The sequence below is a fragment of the Strix aluco genome, chromosome 4, assembly GCF_031877795.1.
Source record: "Strix aluco isolate bStrAlu1 chromosome 4, bStrAlu1.hap1, whole genome shotgun sequence".
NCBI lineage: Eukaryota > Metazoa > Chordata > Aves > Strigiformes > Strigidae > Strix > Strix aluco.
This window is the reverse complement of record NC_133934.1, coordinates 43,494,774-43,514,299: the sequence shown is the minus strand read 5'-3', so window position 1 is coordinate 43,514,299 and position 19,526 is coordinate 43,494,774. Positions and strand designations below refer to the sequence as shown.

General features: G+C 39.0%; 1 long non-coding RNA gene across 1 annotated transcript; it reads right to left on the bottom strand.

Annotated features, from left to right (window-relative positions):
• Positions 1-591: 591 nt before the first annotated feature.
• On the bottom strand, positions 592-18,546 carry LOC141922269 (uncharacterized). The gene is made up of 6 exons (XR_012622930.1): positions 18,411-18,546; positions 12,866-13,629; positions 11,535-11,692; positions 10,896-11,165; positions 3,431-3,570; positions 592-977 (listed from the first exon to the last, which is right to left on the bottom strand). It is a non-coding gene; the product is annotated as an uncharacterized LOC141922269 (long non-coding RNA).
• Between the last annotated feature and the right edge of the window lie 980 nt (positions 18,547-19,526).

Below are 19,526 nucleotides of genomic sequence, written 5' to 3'. Positions count from 1 at the left end.
ATGCACCCCACACTCCCTTGCAGTTGCATTGTCAAACTCCTTAGATAAACCTGAAAGGGGGAGACATGGACTGAATGAAACCAAATGTTTATCACTGGCTCCATCCTGTAACCATCTGTGGCTCTATAGTGTAGGCCAGACCCCATGCGCGCATTGCTAATGAACTGATAAGAGGCAAACGTTTCTGCCCCAGAAACCGGATGATTGCTCAAGAAGCATGAAGTCCGCAAAAACCTGTGGGACCAGAGGAAAAACTAAAGATGGGCAGATATGCTAATCAGCTGATACAATGAACTTAAAAGGCAACAGAAAACTTTGCTGTGTGTGCACCCACCACTGAAGACTGAGGACCAACAGCACGCTGCTGGATCCATGGTGGTGACTACTTTTGTAACTCTATTCTGGATGCTTGCTTCATTTCTGTCTTTTCCTTCCATTCTGTCCTATCACTACCCCTCTTCACTTCTAATAATAAAAACTGTTTGGGTGTACAGCATTTGACTTTGTGTCTTAATCTCGCTCTTGGGATCATATCAAAACCTGTCCTGACATTGGATTGGGATGTTATAAATGAGCTCAGACTCATTAAGATTTTAAAAACTTAACTCCAAATTTATTGTTCAAATAAAGACAAGCAAACAGCACTGGGTGTGCCGGGAGTCTCTGCTCTACCAGGACACACACACACACACCAAAACTGATTCCTTTTGTAATGTATTCTTGTACATATTCATGAAGATGGGCGTGTTCCCTGAGGGGTCTGCGAAGTTGTAACAATTTTTGAGGGCTTTTCTTGGGTTTTTCCATTTATGGAGGATGACTCAGCAGGGATGATGTCCTAGCACAGGTGCATTTGCAGACGTAGTATCAATAAGTCCAGACATGACACTGTCTGGTTCGATGAAGACGCCATTTTAACTCCCTTCTAACAGCAATTGATCTTAACAACAAGAACTATGTACATAACATCTTATTTCCTAAAAAAAATACAAAAGCATTTAGGAACTCCATACATAAGAGAATTATATTTTATCATTCACATGGGCACGAATCAGATAAACATATCTCACAGGGACAACTGGATAGCCCAAGTGCACAGGCCCAGCTATTGGTGGGATCTGTATTGCACATATTTCCCAGTAAAGGGCCTTCTTCTCAATCAGCCAGTGAGCACTGAGTGTTTCTCTGACTCAGTTGATCTATGTAGCCAGCTGTGCTTATATGTATGTGTTACATACATGTGTGTGTTTGTATACCTGAAAGGGACACATGCTCAGCCCTGCTACTGGTTAGACCAACTATTTTACTAGAAAAGTAGATCTGATGTATACTATCAAATTTAAGGGCATGAAGCGAACTTTTACAGATATAAAATCTGTTGACTGTCACTGAATTGCATGTGGCTGTAAAAGGAGACAAAGAATTTGACATTAAATAGAAAAGTGTTCTTCGTAAAATAAGAATGCTTTTCTCATGGCTGTTTTGAAATTAGATTCCCTCCATGTCTGTCAAGCACATTAATATCCTCAAAACCACTAATAAAACACAATCTATAGAATTTTGTGTGCATTTTCTGAAATACATCCACCCTGGATATGAAATGTGTCCTAATAAGCCTTTTAATTACATACTTACAGCATTGACACTTTCTGCATAAGCTTGTAATTGCTGCATAAGCAATTATTATTTCCAGACAAGCATGCAAAAAGTGAAATAGCTGTTCTTCTGTTATTACAACCTATTAAGTAAGATGCCAGTTCTGAGTCAGTGCATTAATTACCTGAAAAGTCTAAACAGAAATTGCATAAAATATAAGTGTAGCCATATTTACACACACAAATCTTCTCCAACCCATACAAAAAGCTTCTTCATACTAGTTATTTAAGCACTACCTCTACAATTTTGAAGTTACAGAAAAACATCTAAAATCTTGAAAACTTTTTATTAAATAAAAATTCAGCCACGTTCTTCAACTATTTTTAATGATTGAAATCCTTTTACACCCTGGTAAATCCTTCCTCACTGTACATACAGAGTCTTCATTTGTAATTTTGGCTAAAATGAATCTGATCTGAGATTTCAAAACCATGCTCTTTGCCTCAGGGTGAATAGGTGTTTCTTAAAGGTTCAAACCTTTTAGCAATTACTAAGAATAATTTTACAGGAAAACAGCATTACTTTTAGCTAGTATTATTTTTCTGTTTCTTTAGAAACATCTGTTTGAAAAGGCCATACCCACAATTGTTACAAAAATTTCCTTCCCTATTATATCAACCAGTCTTTGTAGTATGAAAGCAAATCAACTTTGTTAATATATACTAGTTTATATTATACACTGCAATGTAATGTAGTAGTGGAATGTTACTGGAGGCTTTGGTTTTGTCATGTTTAAGTAAAGCAAACTAAAGGACACCACCTCATCGCACGCACCAGGACATCCCAGCCCTAGAAGTAAGGACTTTGCTTTTTAGAGCTCTTCACAAAGGATAAAAGATACCCCTGGACAACTAAGGTAATGCTGGCATCCTAGCCCCTCCAACACATCTTTGAAACCCTCCCAGCATCTGGTGTCACAGCTCAGTTCTACAGCAAGACCGGCTCCAGGGACAACTGGGTCAATGGACAAGTAGCAACAATACTGATGAATGATAACGCTGCAGAAATATAGTTGCTTTGCAAGGTTTTACTATGATTAGTAGTAGGTAGTGTACGTGTTAATTAGTGATTAGTCAAATTGCGTTGTACCTGAACATCTGAAGAGTATAAGAACCCTGTGTAAAACCACTTTCAGTGTGCCCCAGTTTGGCTGGGACACCTCATGCACATGAATAAATATTTACCCTTGTAATTCTATACTTTGCTTCCTAGCCTCTTTCCTTGGCCAGCACAGGCCAGCTGCAAAATTTATGTAACACAATGTACAGGGCAGAAAAATTTAAATTAGTTTTCGTGTTAGACATGTGCCTTTTAAGTCCTACCAAAAGTTCACCAAGATTTGGGCTAAATTCCATCCATTGGTAAAATATAGTTGTACCAATTCAGTACAGATTATTTGTAACAGCCTACCAAAATCTCCAATTATTCCTACACTACATATGCATCAAGTGCACAGACTAACGACATTGAACATGCTTTACTCTTCCTTTCAGCCTCATGGTTATCACAGAGGAAAACTGTCAAAGGGATGTTGCTGTTCCTGTGTTTGCACAATGCTTATTGGTGCACGGGTGGGGGACACAATAAGCAAACAAGTTGCAATCAGAGAAAGAACAACCATGGTAAGAGAACAGGGGCACAGCAAGCTGGATATGTGAGATTGTTTTCCCACACAAAACCACACAGATGGTCCTTCCAATCATCCTACAATCCATATAGCAGTTTGTTGAAGTTACACTGTGGGTCTGCTTATAAAAATAGAATATTTACATACCAATTTCTAAAAAGGGAAGTCAGTATTCTTGTTTCATATCAGTCATTCTAGAAGCAATCAGGAGGAACTGGCCAAAGTTCTCTGCTGTTTTGTTGTGTTAATGCAGCAGTAAAATCTTCTAGGAGATCATTATGAATTACCTAAAGAAAAACACAATTTATGCATATGTTTCTGAGCAGCTAGAAGAAAACATGAAATCAAGTTGATGATCAAGTGAAGTACATGGAAAGTGGAGTACATGGAAAATTTGGGGCCAGAACAGCATAACCGGGAAGCTTTTAGACAGTAAAAGCAGTACCAACCAGTGTAGCTGGATATGCAGTGACAGAAGCTAAATGGCACAACATATTTGAAAACAAATTGACCCAGCAAAGAAGTCTGCATGGATAGATATTTGTGTCCAGATAGGATGTTGAGATCACAGAGTGTAATCCATTTAGATTATTAAAAAAAATATGATAAAGACTTACCTCTTTCATAAAAAAATGCACAGGAAACAAAAAGAGTTGTAACAGCTCTACTTTTGTAGCTTGTTTGAAGGACATAAATGAATGCTTCAGCAGTGACAAAACCTTTGACAGAAAAGTACCTTAAATAATCTCTTTTAAAAGTCTAAACATATCATCTGCCAGTAATTAGCTGTTAGTTGTACAGTGATGATTTTGAGGTGTCTGGGGAAAAGAAAAATAAAGTGAAAGACTGGGAAGAAGTGTCTTTTTTCCCTCTTTTTCTATTTGGAGTGGGGAACGTTATTCTGGCAACAAAAATGAGATGTGAACCATGGATGAAGGTGTAAGCTATAAAGACAGTTATATACTTTTTTTCTTATAGAGACCACCCTATTTTCTTTCTCAGTATTACAGCCTTCTCTCCTCCATCCTTCTGAAAAAGTAACAGAAGAGATTTCTCCTGAGTAGAGTCTCTGTGAGCACTTTAAGTAAATAATAGAAAGAAAACAGGCATATTGCACAGAATAGAGAGTAGAGAAAGAAAAATATAACCATTTTTTATCATCTAATGTATCAAGAATGCTATTTTTTTCTGTTTACTGAAAACAGAATGCACATTTTTCAGCTTGCCAAAAATAATATATGGATTTAACACATTTATTTAAGATTTTATAAATATGTTTATCTAAAAGATACAGAATCCATTCTCAAAATGAGGAATAGAACTATATCATATACCTTCTTTTGGGAGGTAGGCCTACAAAATGGAAATGAATTCAAAAGGAGTATAATTTTTGGAACTTCAGACTGGCCTTCAAAGCAACTCAAAAAGCCATTAGGACATCTGAAAGACATTTACATTCAAATTTGCATCCTTACAGGGGAAAATAGACAAGGCAAACTTCCATCCCGAACTGAAACCCCTAATGATAATGTCAGATGATCAGTCATCTCAAACCTATTATGACCCCAAAGAGCTGATTACCACGGTATGTAGTCTCAATTAACCCTGAGTGCCATATAATAATCCCATGTATGTATCTTTATTAATAGTCTTTGTCAATTACAAATTTTAAAAGAAACAAAGGCGCAGTGGGTGAGGTTGCCTTAAATCATACCTGCTTATCACTTCAACTAGCAGAAAAAGAATTTTACCTCTCATTGTTCTTAATCAGTTTTGATCAGGCAAAAGAGTAAAGAAAATCACAGTTGGGTCTTCTAAGGTGGTATGCGCTCTTCAGAAAAGAAAAATAAGCATAATTTAGAGAGAGTATTATTGTCCTCATAGATTGGAATGAATGGGATCGCTGGAGAGCCATTCAAATCTGAACAAACTGCTGGAGGACACTGAGAAAGCAAATGATTATAAAAGTTTACACAATTCACAGAGAAAGTGCTTCTTCAGTTATGGAGCACCAGTATCTGATATGCAGTCAATCATGCTGTGCTAGACATTTAAGAACATTTGTAAATGGCAGCAATGTCACAGGTCTAAGGGTTAAAGCCTTGGTGATAATGTGTTACAGATTCAGTACCCTTTAATAAAATTTGTTCTTGCCTTTTTCTTCAAAAGAATATAGAATTACATTTAAAATACTATTACAGAGCCCATCTATGGAGGTTTTGCACTTTTCAAATTTGGGAAAGACAACCTTAAATTTCACTCCATTATTCACTTACAACAGGTAGTACAGGCAATTATAAACAGTGCATCACTGAACTTTACAGTTCTTGATTCTGCAAGGTGAGAAAGTATTGGGGGTTTCACTGCTAATATTGTTGTTACTTTGAGAAAAAAAGTACCAACTATGCAGCAGCAAATATATATAGGAAAAATAGAAAAATGAAAAATTTTAATTATTTTATAGACATAACCTGCAGGCAATCATAGAATGCAATCATAGAACCATGAAATGGTTTGGGTTGGAAGGGACCTTAAAGATCATCTAGGTCCAACCACCCTGCCATGGGCAGGGACACCTTCCACTAGATCAGGTTGCTCAAAGCCCCGTCCAACCTGGCCTTGAACACTTCCAGGGAGGGGGCAGACACAGCCGCTCTGGGCAACATGTTCCAGTGTCTCACCACCCTCACAGTAAAGAATTCCTTCCTTGTATCTAATCTAGGGCTAGCGACTCACAATGATTACAAAGACGCTGTGAGACTATGCAGGGCAGAAATCAGGAGGTCTAAAGCCCAGCTAGAAATTAATCTGGCTTCAGCAATCAAGGACAACAAGAAATGTTTCTAGAAGTACGTCAACAGCAAAAGAAAGACCAGGGAGAGCCTCCATCCCCTGCTAGATGCAGGAGGAAACATGGCAATGAGTGATTGAATGAGTGAGGAAAAGGCTGAGGTGCTTAATGCCTTCTTTGCCTCAGTCTTTAACAGCAAGACTACTTGTACTGAGGGAATCCAGCCTCCTCAGCCAGAAGACAGAGACTGGGAGAACAACCCCCCAGCATTCCAGGAGGAGATAGTCAGTGACCTACTGCATCACAAAGACATACACAAGTCTATGGGACCGGATGGGATACACCCGAGGGTGCTGAAGGAGCTGGCTGGGGTGCTCGCCAAGCCGCTTTCCATCATTTACCAGCAGTCCTGGCTGACCGGGGAGGTCCCGACAGATTGGAAATTGGCCAATGTGACGCCCATATATAAGAAGGGTCGGAAGGATGATCCGGGAAATTACAGGCCTGTCAGCTTGACTTCAGTGCCCAGGAAGCTGATGGAGCAGCTCATCCTGAGTACCATCACACAACACATGTGGGACAAACAGATGATCAGGCCCAGTCAGCATGGGTTTATGAAAGGCAGGTCCTGCTTGACAAACCTGATCTCCTTCTACGACAGGGCGACCTGCTTATTGGATGAGGGAAAGGCTGTGGATGTTGTCTACCTTGACTTTAGTAAGGCCTTTGACACCGTTCCCCACAGCATTCTCCTGGCGAAATTGCCTCCTCGAAGCTTGGATGTGAACACGCTTTGCTGGGTAAAAAACTGACTGGATGGCCGGGCCCAAAGAGTTGTGGTGAACGGAGTTAAATCCAGTTGGCGGCCGGTCACGAGTGGTGTCCCCCAGGGCTCGGTTTTGGGGCCACTCCTGTTTAACATCTTTATTGATGATCTAGACGAGGGGATCGAGTGCACCCTCAGTAAGTTTGCAGACGACACCAAGCTGGGTGGGAGTGTTGATCTGCTCGAGGGTAGGGAGGCTCTGCAGAGAGATCTGGACAGGCTGGAGCGATGGGCTAAGGCCAACTGTAGGAGTTTCAATAAGACCAAATGCCGGGTGCTGCACTTTGGCCACAACAACCCCCAGCAGTGCTACAGGCTTGGGGAGGAGTGGCTGGAGAGCTGCCAGTCAGAGAGGGACCTGGGGGTGTTGATTGACAGCCGGCTGAACATGGACCAGCAGTGTGCCCAGGTGGCCAAGAAGGCCAATGGCATCCTGGCCTGTATCAGAAATAGCGTGGCCAGCAGGGACAGGGAAGTGATCTTACCCCTGTACTCGGCACTGGTAAGGCCACACCTCAATGACTGTGTTGAGTTTTGGGCCCCTCACTACAAAAAGGACATTGAATTACTGGAGCGTGTCCAAAGAAGGGCAATGAAGCTGATGAAGGGTCTGGAGCACATGTCGTACAAGGAGCGGCTGAGGGAACTGGGGTTGTTTAGTCTTGAGAAGAGGAGGCTGAGGGGAGACCTCATCGCCCTCTACAACTACCTGAAAGGAGGTTGCAGAGAACTGGGGATGAGTTTCTTTAACCAAGTAATAAGCGATAGGACAAGAGGGAATGGCCTCAAGTTGCACCAGGGAAGGTTTAGACTGGGTGTTAGGAAGTATTTCTTTACAGAACGGGTTGTTAGGTGTTGGAATGGGCTGCCCAGGGCAGTGGTGGAGTCCCCATCCCTGGAGGTGTTTAAGAGTCGGATTGACATAGCACTTAGGGATGTGGTGTAGTTGGGAACTGTCAGTGTTAGGTTAATGGTTGGACTAGCTGATGTTCAAGGTCTTTTCCAACCTAGATGATTCTGTGATTCTGTGAAAGCCTTTGTTCCTCTTCTGTTGGCCCAGCTGGCCCAACATAATCAGCAATATACTTAGTATGAAAAGCTACTTTTTACAAAACTCAGATGATGCTAGACTGATGAATTACTGTAATGCCTAGAAAACTCCTCAAATACAGAACATGCCTCTCCCACAAACTAATTTCTTTGAAGTGATCCGAGCAGCACACAAGCCCCTGCTGTTCGTATGAAAACACTATGCCATTACAATAGGCAAACTTTATTAGGATATTCTTCCCCAGTCTTCATACAGTTAATTCCTGCCATCCCCTCCAAAGAAACCACAAAAGTATGTACAGTTACCTTTATCTAAGGATTGTTCTTCACACAGCTGAAAACAGGCATTCAAACCAGACATTTCTGCAGTACATTTCACAGAATTACTTTAACATGTTTCCAGGAAATCTTTTAACTTATTTATTCCAGACCTAAAATTCTGTTTAATTTGGTTGTCAATGCCAAGGCTTTTCCATTGTTTCCTCTCTTTTTTTTCCCTCTTCATCATTCATCCTTTTGTGGTTTTCTTCAATGACTTTTTTTGCTTTTGAATTCTACTGATAAATCAAATTACATATAAAGTATTTGTGAAATTTTAGTTAACAAATGCTAAATGTCTTCCATAAATTCCATGTTCATTGCTTTATAAATTTGATCTACATTTTGCATTTTCTCTCATATAAAATATTTTCAAAACAAAGTCGTAGTCAGCATATATACCACCAGTATTAACTCAGTGGTAATGAAACATGCTCACATACAGTTGTTGCATTGAATGAGGGATAAATTTAGTAAGAGATGAATCCCCTTGTGTTCTAGCCAGTCCTCAAAGATTAGAGGGACTAGGGGCGGCTGGACTTCTCTCTTAATAGGTATGCCAATTATTGCTGTGACTATAGGCCTGACATCAGATGCAGGAACTGCTCATTTGCTGTAGGTCTGGTCGCATTCAAAAGCAGCAGTCAGGTTCACAAATAGTACGGTTTATTCTGATGCAACATCTACAGATTCTTTGAGATTGCAGAATGTCTATATAGCAGAATGGCTATATAGCTCTACAAACAAAAACTAATGCAATCACAAGCTTCATTTCCTGGGTAGTCACTCAGCATATCTGAGGTCACAAATCTTACCAAAAGGCGTCCCTTCTGGGGAGGGGGTGAGAACCAACCCATCGATCTGTCCCTCCGATTTGGTATTGAATTCTTGTCCCTCCGAGCTAGGTATGAACTCGGGGTAGTATATATCAAGTGTGTCAGGTGTGTGTGGGTGGGACTGGGGTCAAGCCACCATTCCTTAAGCAGTAGCACAAAATATTTCTTGGTATAACTTCCAAGCCATTGTCAAAACATTTCTTGCAAAAAGCAGAAGAATGAGACTGCACGGCTTCCATCTCACTTCACGTTCCTTCCTGGTGCCACAGCAACACAGACCACCGGATCTTCACACCATTGTGTGTCTGCTCTGGGCACCAGGTGTTCAGCAAATGTGGGCTTTGCAATTTTCACTGTTTTGTGCTTCCAACACTTCCAACAACAGTGAATAAAACATATCCAAGGACAAAGCGATTTTAAGGCTTTGAGAACTCTTTAAGCCTTGTTCTGAATAAGGGACGCATACGGACTTTATCATACATACAGGTTGGTTAATAAACAAACACACAAAACTGTGGTGATATTCAACTGACTACCTCACAAATTCAGACTAAATGAAATCTTTTTCTCTATTGTATTATTCAAACTTTTAAAAACAAATATATTTATTTTCACTGTTTATCAGCTACTATCCAAAATTATAATATATAGAATAAACAAGCTTTGTAAAAGAATAATATTCACGACTTTCACCACTGATTTGCTATTTGCTATCACCACACCACTATTCACCACTGATTTGCTAATTAAACTGTCTAATAAAAATAATACCTAGAACATTGATTCCCTCATATGCCTGTGCCATTCCTCTGCCCTGTCCCATTTTCTATGTATTAGCCAAGAAACAAAATAGTTGTTGTACACACGTAAGTAATGTGAATGACTCTGCTTTTAGGCCTCTGTTGCCCATAAGAAATGATCAGAAAAGATGCGAGGGCTGCAAGCTCAAGGCCAGTATTGATCCTCTGTTATGACTATGCATCACTAAACAAAGAGCAGATTTATCATGAAGTCTTGCTAACATTTTGAACTGTATTTTTGAGGAAATGTGTGTCTGAATGTATTAACTAACGGTTGTCAGTGTACTAGGTAGAACCTAAGAACCAAAGTAAACTTACACACATACATCAGTTGAAACATTAGTCCATTCAGCATATATCTGTGCAATTCTAAAAGTGGAATTTTAGAAAATCTTAGCAAACTATCACAAGGATTACACAGTCATATTCGACTACCTCTTTACTCGACAATGCAACATACAAGGATAACATTAAGGCTGCAAAGCCAAGCATTTGGAGATCAGAAGATGACAAAATGAATTCTGCCTGCAGAAAGAAAATGAAAACATATAGGAATTTAGGACAGGAATCAATAAACTAGGTTAACTTCCTTCTGTCTCATTCCTTCACAAGTGTCACGTAATCCTATGAAGCCTCAGTGAGACCCTAGCAGTGAGGCAACAGCCTGTACAAATGTGCAGTCTGCTTTCAAAGCTGTTACATTTAGGAACTTGAAAGCCCTGTGCAAAGACCCAAATCTGTATGTGAAAGGCATCAGTTCCTACTTGACTTACAACTGACCAAAAATTAAGGTATTTGGTTAAAAACAACATTTCGTAAGTCGTGTAGAATACTGGTGAAGTATCAGAACAATTACATCTTCTCTAGTAATAGGGAAATACTTAGAATAAAAGCTCTGTAGTAAACTTAGGGAAAAAAATAGTTTTGATTAAAGTACGTTCCTCAAACCATATGAAAGTTTGACAAACACAAACCAGAATTAACTTCTTACCTGGATTTATGAAATCTTTCTTGTTAAATTCATTGACTGTCAATATCTGCTCCATTTCCTCTCTTTGAAAAAATGTATTTGAAAATTCCCTGCAGTCACTTTTATTTTCTCTTTGATATTCAAAAGATAGTAATTTTTCTTCATAGCTTTTAGTTGTGAGATTGTCATTATCACTTCCATTTTGAAAACAAATTGCAGATGCCATGCCTCAACTTTCAGTTTATATATGCTTATTAGACGGAGGTGTTCTATCTCCATATATTACATCTTCTGGATATCTCAAAGAAAAAAAATGTTCTTATAAGCTTTATTAGTTAAATAACTGTTTAAATGAAGTCATTAGAACTTTGAAAGATGAAAGCTAACTATTAAGTTTTAGTAAATAGTATTTACTGATTTACTTCATCAGGGTTCGAAGTCAATGGACACCAACAACCCTAAGCATAGTCTCTGCCATCCCTTCTGTGCAAATCCCAAAACTGCAGACTCCCACTCACACCAGTACAAGTGCCCAGGAAAATGAAGAGCTTCAAACTGGCTATACAGGAAATCCTCTGGGCTTCACTGCTTGCTGGAATATTACACCATCCATTCAGCTTGCAGAAGAAAGGTAAAACGAGAGTTCTTGGTCGAACATACCTAGACGTCTGCAAAGGAGAGCTGGTAACTTTTATGGGCTTCTGAGGTAGTTGACTCTGTGAGTAAACCCCAAGAGGAAGCTTTACATTTCAATTCCAGAGACTCACTCCTAAGATTACTTTCAATTTAGGACTTAAAACATGTATTTCACAATAATCCTGTTAAAAATAGAGATAAGAATGCTGTAATGGCTTGTTTACATAGAAATTATATATCCACTGATCACAAAACTGCGCAATATAGTCTCATACAGTAAGTACCCCAAAATAATAAAAGTTTTGTGTTAAATAATTCCTCACCATTGTGCATTTACATATTGTAGTTTTACATGTGTATTTTTTCAAAAATATATTATACATAATTATTACCCCAATTCCATATAAAAGTTATCTAATTCCTCCTCCAGAACTGTTTGTATCAACATAAACTTTCTAACTTTCCAGCCTGTTTGGATGATTTTAGGATTTGGGGGTGGCAACAAAGTGAATTAAGCGGCTTGTTGTTTGGTTTGTTTAGAGCACCACCCTCCCTCTCTCTTGTTATGTAAAGTAAAATCTAGATTAACTAGTTCTGTTGGATCCTAATTTTACACACCACACCTGCCTCTATTTCTCTGTGCCATCTGTGCAACAATAGTTAATGCTATTGCAAAACTTTTTCAATAACAGATTTATTACCTAAATTTTGTGGGTTATAGCCCTGTTTTACCCTTGCCCAAATTTCAAAGCAAGTAATGTATGTATTAGACTGCTTATACAGCATTTCAGAATTTCAGAGTCTTTTGGGAAAGCTTCACAAAAAACTCCCATCTTTCATCTGTGGGTTCTTTGGATCCAGTCAGGTTTTGATGACAAAGACAGAAATTATATTCCAAGCAGTTTGAAAGTTTTATGTCTCTAGTAATCCACTTGAGCAAATAATTGTTTCAATGGCTCCCTCAGCTGTCTCACTGACAGCTTTTAACTCTCATACCCATACTTGCATCATCGTTAAAGGGTGGTTATCTTGGCTCTTCAGGCCTGCTTCCTCCCAGGTCCACATTCTTCCTCTGACTGGTTGAATATTTTGCATGCTTATCTGTAGCATTTCACCTTTTAAAGAGAATTCTTCCGTTCACTGATCAGTCTGACTCCCTTTTCTAGACTAATACCACCAGCTTCACATAAGGACTAGAAAATCACTGTATAAAGTATCACTGAAACTCAAATGACATCTCATTCAACAACTATGAAATACATGAATTTAGAATTAACTGTCTCTTCTTTGATAGCGAGTAACCAATACAAGGTGCATAGCTGATGCTGTAGAATTTAAAGCCTATAAAAACATACCTGCAGGTAATTGTGTACTTTGCCTCTTTATCTTGCTTCTATCCGAGGTATCAGACATGACAGGAAGGGAGGTGTGCACATCTTATCACACATTTTTCATGTTTGATGGTGAGTAGAACCTATCATGTTATGTCTGGAATATATTTTTACGCAGCTTTTCATCCCTGCCTTCTAAATGTACTCAATTTGTCTCTGCACATTTTATTTTTTTTTTCCCCAGAAATGATCACTGCTTAGGAAGAGGAAAAATCTTGATACTGCCTAAATGCAGAACATGGTTAACAGCTTGTTTTACTTAAAAATCTTGGACCTTCTTTTTTTCCAGTCTATCAATGCCAAAGTATCAGGACTGTACCCCCACAACATTCAGTCATTGGCTCTGAAGCTGTAATGCTTGGAGAGAGATGTACTTACAAGTACAAAATCAATACTCTGTCACAGTTCTAACTCTTGATTTTGACAGAATCAGTGGATGCAATTTGGGTGCAATAAACTGACTTCAAAATGAAGAAATACAAGGATTCTCAGTGCTGCCACACAAGTTGTCATTGACACTGAAAGGGTCCTTTCTCCGAAGTTCTGAGGCTTAGTTTATGTCATTTCTAAAAGCAGCAATTTTTAAAAATAATTTGTTTGCTACATGATTTGTCTCTGAAACTAAATGGTTCATTTATAATTGAATAATACATTTCTGCGTGAAGAACATAAGCACTTTAAATATAAAACATGTGTTTGTAAGTCAGAAGTACGTAGAACACTTCACCCTGTAAGAAAAAATAGTCTAAATTTTAAGACATTAAACATGTGCTATGGTAGAATATACCACTCCCAAATTGTAAACACAGGTTGTATTTTCAACCAATGCTATTCGGTGCTTTGTCTGACCTTTTTTTGTTTCACATCAGAAAGAAAGGAAAAATTCTGTTACATTTTAACATGATGCAGCCTATCATAAAACAAAAAGTAAGTTGCCATTGCTTGTCCATATAATACCATGTCTGGAATCTGTCTGCCACCACCTTTTTCAGCACCTGTCTGTTGGCCAATCAGAAAAAAGCAAAAGGCCTGAAGTCTCTCCAACACCATGGAAACTCTTTCCGAAAATACCCCGAAGCTGAATGTCTCCCTAATAGAAGCTAGTGACTGACAAATCTCTCAGCAGTTCATTCTAAATAGCCAGCTGTGTTTTAACTATTTTTTTTAAATTTAGTCCTGAGGTTAACAGCGGAAGTAATCAGCTGTTCAGTGTTCCTCCTTCAGCATTCATTCCTCTTTCCAGAAGTATGGATGTCACATTCTTGCACATTTGTCTTTGTTTAGCACTATGACTTCTGGCAGCAATACACAGCTGTCTACCCTTATCTTGCACCAGGCATGTTTTTAGGTGGCAGGCTGAGCCTTCCTACAGACTGCAGGAATATATTTGGCATAATAAAAAGACAGCTTGCAATGGTTGTTAAAAAGGTAAAGTAATGTAAAGCTGTTTTACAACAAAAGGAAAGACAGAAGTAAATATTTATTTTCCTAGAGATCAGCATTTCACAGTTTGTTGAAAGAGACACATTCCTTTTTCAAAGTTAATCCCATTGTAAAGAAAGAGTCTTTAATCTGGTATTGAACTTTAGCTCAGTCTGTGCCTGCTCAGATCAAACACTTTTCACATGCTAAGAAGGAATCTGAGTACATGACTGGCTGTGAATTTAAACATGTAAAATATGCACTATATGCTTGTAGCTAAAATTAATGTAATGGAGACATTTTCCTTATGAAGAGGAAAGTCTAACTGAGCTTCATTGACAAAGGCTTAGTATATCCAACATAAAAAGATGCCATGTGATGGTATATTTTTCTGACTTATGATATGCATAAGTACAAACAGTCTTTATAAGAAAAATCAGATTTGTTTGAGATATGTTTTTCACAGAGGTATACAGGTAACAGCTAATGTGAGTGGGACTGAAGCACATATGTAGCAGGAGTTCCATGCTACACAGGGCATAGAGGGATGAATAACGTTTCAGATATGGTACAGGAAATGATAACAAGCGTAATTAATTTATGAAATAAAAGAAAAAAGTACATGGATATGACTAATATTTACAAAATACAGGACAAAATCAGTTTAGAGAAGAGTAACAGTTGAAGCAGTTAAGTTAAATGAAACTAGATAAGAACTTGAATGTGGACTCCTTAAAAAAACCCTGTTAATTTTAAGAACCAAACTAGGGTTAATTCTGCTTTGTTAAAAAACTAACAGGTTTTGCTTTTCTTCTTTCAAACAGTACATAAGGTCTGTTTAAGTTAGAATGTTATTTGTGACACAGATTTTCCACTACAGTGTTTAAGTTATAATTTCACTTCTTTCCTTAGAAAATGATGTAGGACTACACCAAACTAATACATTAAAAAGGGTGCTTAAGTTTCTTAAATTTATCATATAGTCTGAAATCTTAACATGCTAGACTATCCAATCACAATTATATTGCCATATGCTGCACTTCCAAATTTCACCCTTGCTTTCTCTACCTTTGTGAGGTTGCATCAGTCCCGTCTTCTGTAACTTTCACTCCTTTCCCATGTGTTTCTTAATTCAACATGAAATGGATTTCTTGGGGTTTTGTGCCTTAACACCAGCTGTATTATAGGCTTGCTTAAATTCTTATTCCCAAATGCTAAAACCTGGAATGGCCTTTATACTTAAACCACAGAAGACTGTCAATTCCACAGTTTGTTGACACCTTATTTCTGTCCTTTGATACTATTATATAATATGCCTTAAATATTTTAATGGCATCAGTGAAAAGACCTTCTCTAGGCCTTCTGCAAAGATAAGCCTAGCCTATGTGGATTTTTAAGAACTTTTATTACAAAAATATCAGTGCCTGTAAATCTGATTGCCTATGCATGTTCTCTGTTCTGAGGAAGAATTTCAGTGTGAAATGTGTCAACAGTGCAGGGCCTGACATACATGCTGGCCCCTGACTGAAACATTTGATGGCACACTCCACAGCAACACGTCCTGACAGCCGAGCTTGTCCTGGGGGCCTCTGCCATGCCACGACACCCTCCTGGTTGCCACAGCCAGACGGGGTGGTGGGCTCCAGTGGTCACTCCCTGTCCTCTCCCCACGGCGCCTTCCCCCTCACCCGGGGGGTTGCCAGGCTCCATTCCCTGCCTGGGGCAGCCGCTCTTGCCAAGTCCTCCTGGGACCTCTTCACCTCTGGCAGCGCCGGCCCTCAACCAGCAGCAAGCGGCTGCCTCGCTTCTCCCGCCACTGAACCCCTTCCCGCCTTTTTCCCTCAGTGCCGACCCGCGTCCCGCCCTTGTCCCTCAGCGCCAAACCCCATTCCCCCTCTTCCATCTCGGCGCCTCGCATTGGGCCACTAAGCACAGATGTGGGCCTATGAGTGGAAGGGCTTAAAAAGGTGAAAGGCAGATTCAGGGATGACTGTACAACAGCGTCGTGATCCAGGGGAGTTTGATGAATGCTGGGGCCTGGCAAAAAGCCCGTCTCGCAGGCTCAGACAGCTGGCTGACAGCTCGGCCCGGCCCAGCCGTGGCCACCGCCTGCTCTCAGGGAATTTAGGCAGGGACATCTCTATCCCAGGCACAGTGTTTCTTGGCAAGGATGGAGTAGCTTTGCTCTGCAATTCTTCACCTTCGTGCTAAATCCTGTGAGGGCCACCAGTAAAGTGGCAATTTGTCCATGAGTTCAGTTTTTACCTTTCTGGCTAGTGATAGATTAAAAAATAAGGCATCTTGAGAGACAATAGTTTTACAAGTGTTCTAGTAGTCTGAGATGAAGCTGAATTACAGCTGAATTCTCAGTCTAAGGTAGGTTGCCTCAGCAAGACCTTAGATACCATAGATCCTGGGCTGAGAAGCCTTCATCTCTTCCTCAGTTTCTTTCCTTTCCTATTCACAGCTGTTGTAATTCTGGAAAGTTGTGGTCTTTTTAAGTTTATTGAACTGTTGTTACTTGCAGCCTCTCAGTCATTTTTTTGATGAAGTATTTTGTAAAAGAAGGGAGCAAGTTGTTATTATTACTGTTCTTTTAACAGTTTGATTTTAACAGCTGTTGTATTTCTTCTAGAGCAAGTACCAGCACCTCTTCTAGCAAAACTGAAGGTGTATGTTTCACTTCTACAAATTCCTCCTAGGAAAATCCTCAGAGAAAATCTGCCAGAAAGTTGGAAGAATGGTGTTTGAGTACCATTGGCACTGCTTGACTATTTCACTGTTTGACACTTTCATATATGTATATACGACAGGTAGATACTTCCAATGCACTCTAAAAAGCACAGATAAGGTCTAGCCCTGTAACAAATTTATTTACAAATATATTTACAAGCAAACTTAAACATGTTTGTATACTGAGGGAAAGCAAAAAACCAAAGCTATGTATGGCATCAAACTACAGCAAGGCAGTGACTCAGTATGTTTAAGCACAGGCAACCAGATTTTTTTTTTAAACTTTCAGGGGTGGAAAAAAATGTCTGTTAGCAACTCAAAATAACTGGAGGACTCTGTAGCAACTAGTAAAGGGGGTTGTGTCTGTCACTGCTGCTTAAAGTAGAAGCAGCTCTTAAAGATTCTTACTTGAAGTTTACAGACTGGTGTTTGACTTTAGGTCTTGGAAAGGAGATTGCCTATCTACTTGTATTATATCCTGTTGCTATTTAGAGTAAGATACAAAATAACAGGGACCATAACAGAAGTTTTCTGCTTTCTTGGGCAAGTACACAAATTACTATGGGTAAAGAGCCATGCTTGTTATTATATTTTAGTTTTAGCCCAATTAACAATGAAAATCTTTTGCACTGTGTAATATCTTCATCAAATGGAATGGAAAGCTTTTACAAGCAGAATAGCTTTATAGTTTGTGACATGAGGTTTTGAATGACTCGGGCTGACTAGTATTAGAAACTGTTATTTAAGGTTTCAGGAGACCAGTCTAGCTATGCTCCATCAAATCTATCAGTAATGAAAAGTGTTTTCTCCATGGAGTTCTGTTCATCAGTTGAATCTGCCACAATACTTCAATATGGAATGAGCCTATCAGGTATAATATCCTTTACCTTGTATGTATGTTATTATTAATTTTTACATTTTACATGTAAATGCTAAATTATTACCATGTTGCATATTATTGCACATCTTTATCTTTCAAAATGTGTAATTGTTCCAGAGTTTTAGTCCCTCTGGCATTTGCTTATAGAGATTTACTGCTGTCTACCACCTTTGTAAAGGAGAATACACATTATTTTTGCAATAAAAATGGAAGGTCTTGATCAAAAATTAAATAAGTTTCCAAAAGATTCAGGACAGGTCAAAGGATATAAGCATTCCCTAAATCTTGGTAGAATGACATTGGGAAAATTTATTCATGGCTTAATACAGCTGTATAAAACCTTGCCCTAATAAGTGTGCAAGTTATGACGAGTATTTCATTAACACTTGAAGCCACTAGGAATAAATTGAAGACAGATCTTTCACTTTCCAGGCAAATGTTTCTCTCATACTGTACAAAAAGTGATAGGCATACCTGATTTACGCAAATCATCAGTGCAACTGTATTCATAAAAACTCAGTTCCTTTAAAAATTATCTCTGCAGATGTCTCCAGGCAGATACATTGTCCTCCCCTAGGTGACAATTTAAACATATAATTCCAAGAACCAGGTTTTCATGCACTCCCTCCTTGTAGAAAATGCTGAAGATAGCCCAAGGCAGTTTGTTGCTGTTTATATGCAGGCTATTTTTGGCTCCCATTTGAAGGTGGCTGACTCTGATGCATTTAGTGGAGAGGCTGGGTGCCTGACACAGGGCCTGGATTCCGCTCTGTGGGGTGACTTCTTAAAAAGTAGGCATACAGTGGTTAACTCTTAGATGACCAGCTCCTTTTTTTGTGTACAGTTTTTAGCCTGGCATTTTTAGAATGATGATTCTGTTCTTATTTGACACACTAAAATTACTGTAAAATGACCTGAAATAAAATCCTTTTTATTAATTTCATTACAATACGGTAAGGATCCCAAGTCATAAGAATGGGGTTTGTATACGTTGTGAAGACAGTATTCCTATTCCAACAGTGAATCTTTTGAAGCTCTGATTAGGGGACAGTAATTGCCTGTATGAAGATGCAAAGAAAGATATTATATTAACCACTGAAAAACAATGTGTGATACTAGGTAACATATGGTCTGGGACCTATAGGGAGCTATGAGTCTCTTGTGAACTTCTGTCACAACAGTGGGTCCATTGTTGCCAAGGAATAAACTTTAGTAAAAAATGCAACGCAATATCTAGAAGACTTTGAGCTAAGAACAAGTGCCAGTTCACAAAATGAATTCAAATCAGAAAGCAGATATAATGGATGCTGGCAGAAGGGATGGAGGTCTATAACATCTATTTGGAGCTACAGTTTCTCCTATCTGCTCTAGAGAATTTGACTCCCAGTGGGCTATGATCTGGCAAAAGCAATCCTACCCACACATTGCTTTTATTTCTGGAAATTATATGATAAAACCTGTAGATTAAACCAGCACTCTTCTTGTTTACTTCTTACTTTCACTATCAGAGGAAATGATGCGCCTTAAAAGGCACAAGTGTGCTCTTGGACAGAAAATTTTTCTTCCCTGAGACAAAACTCTCACAGGAGT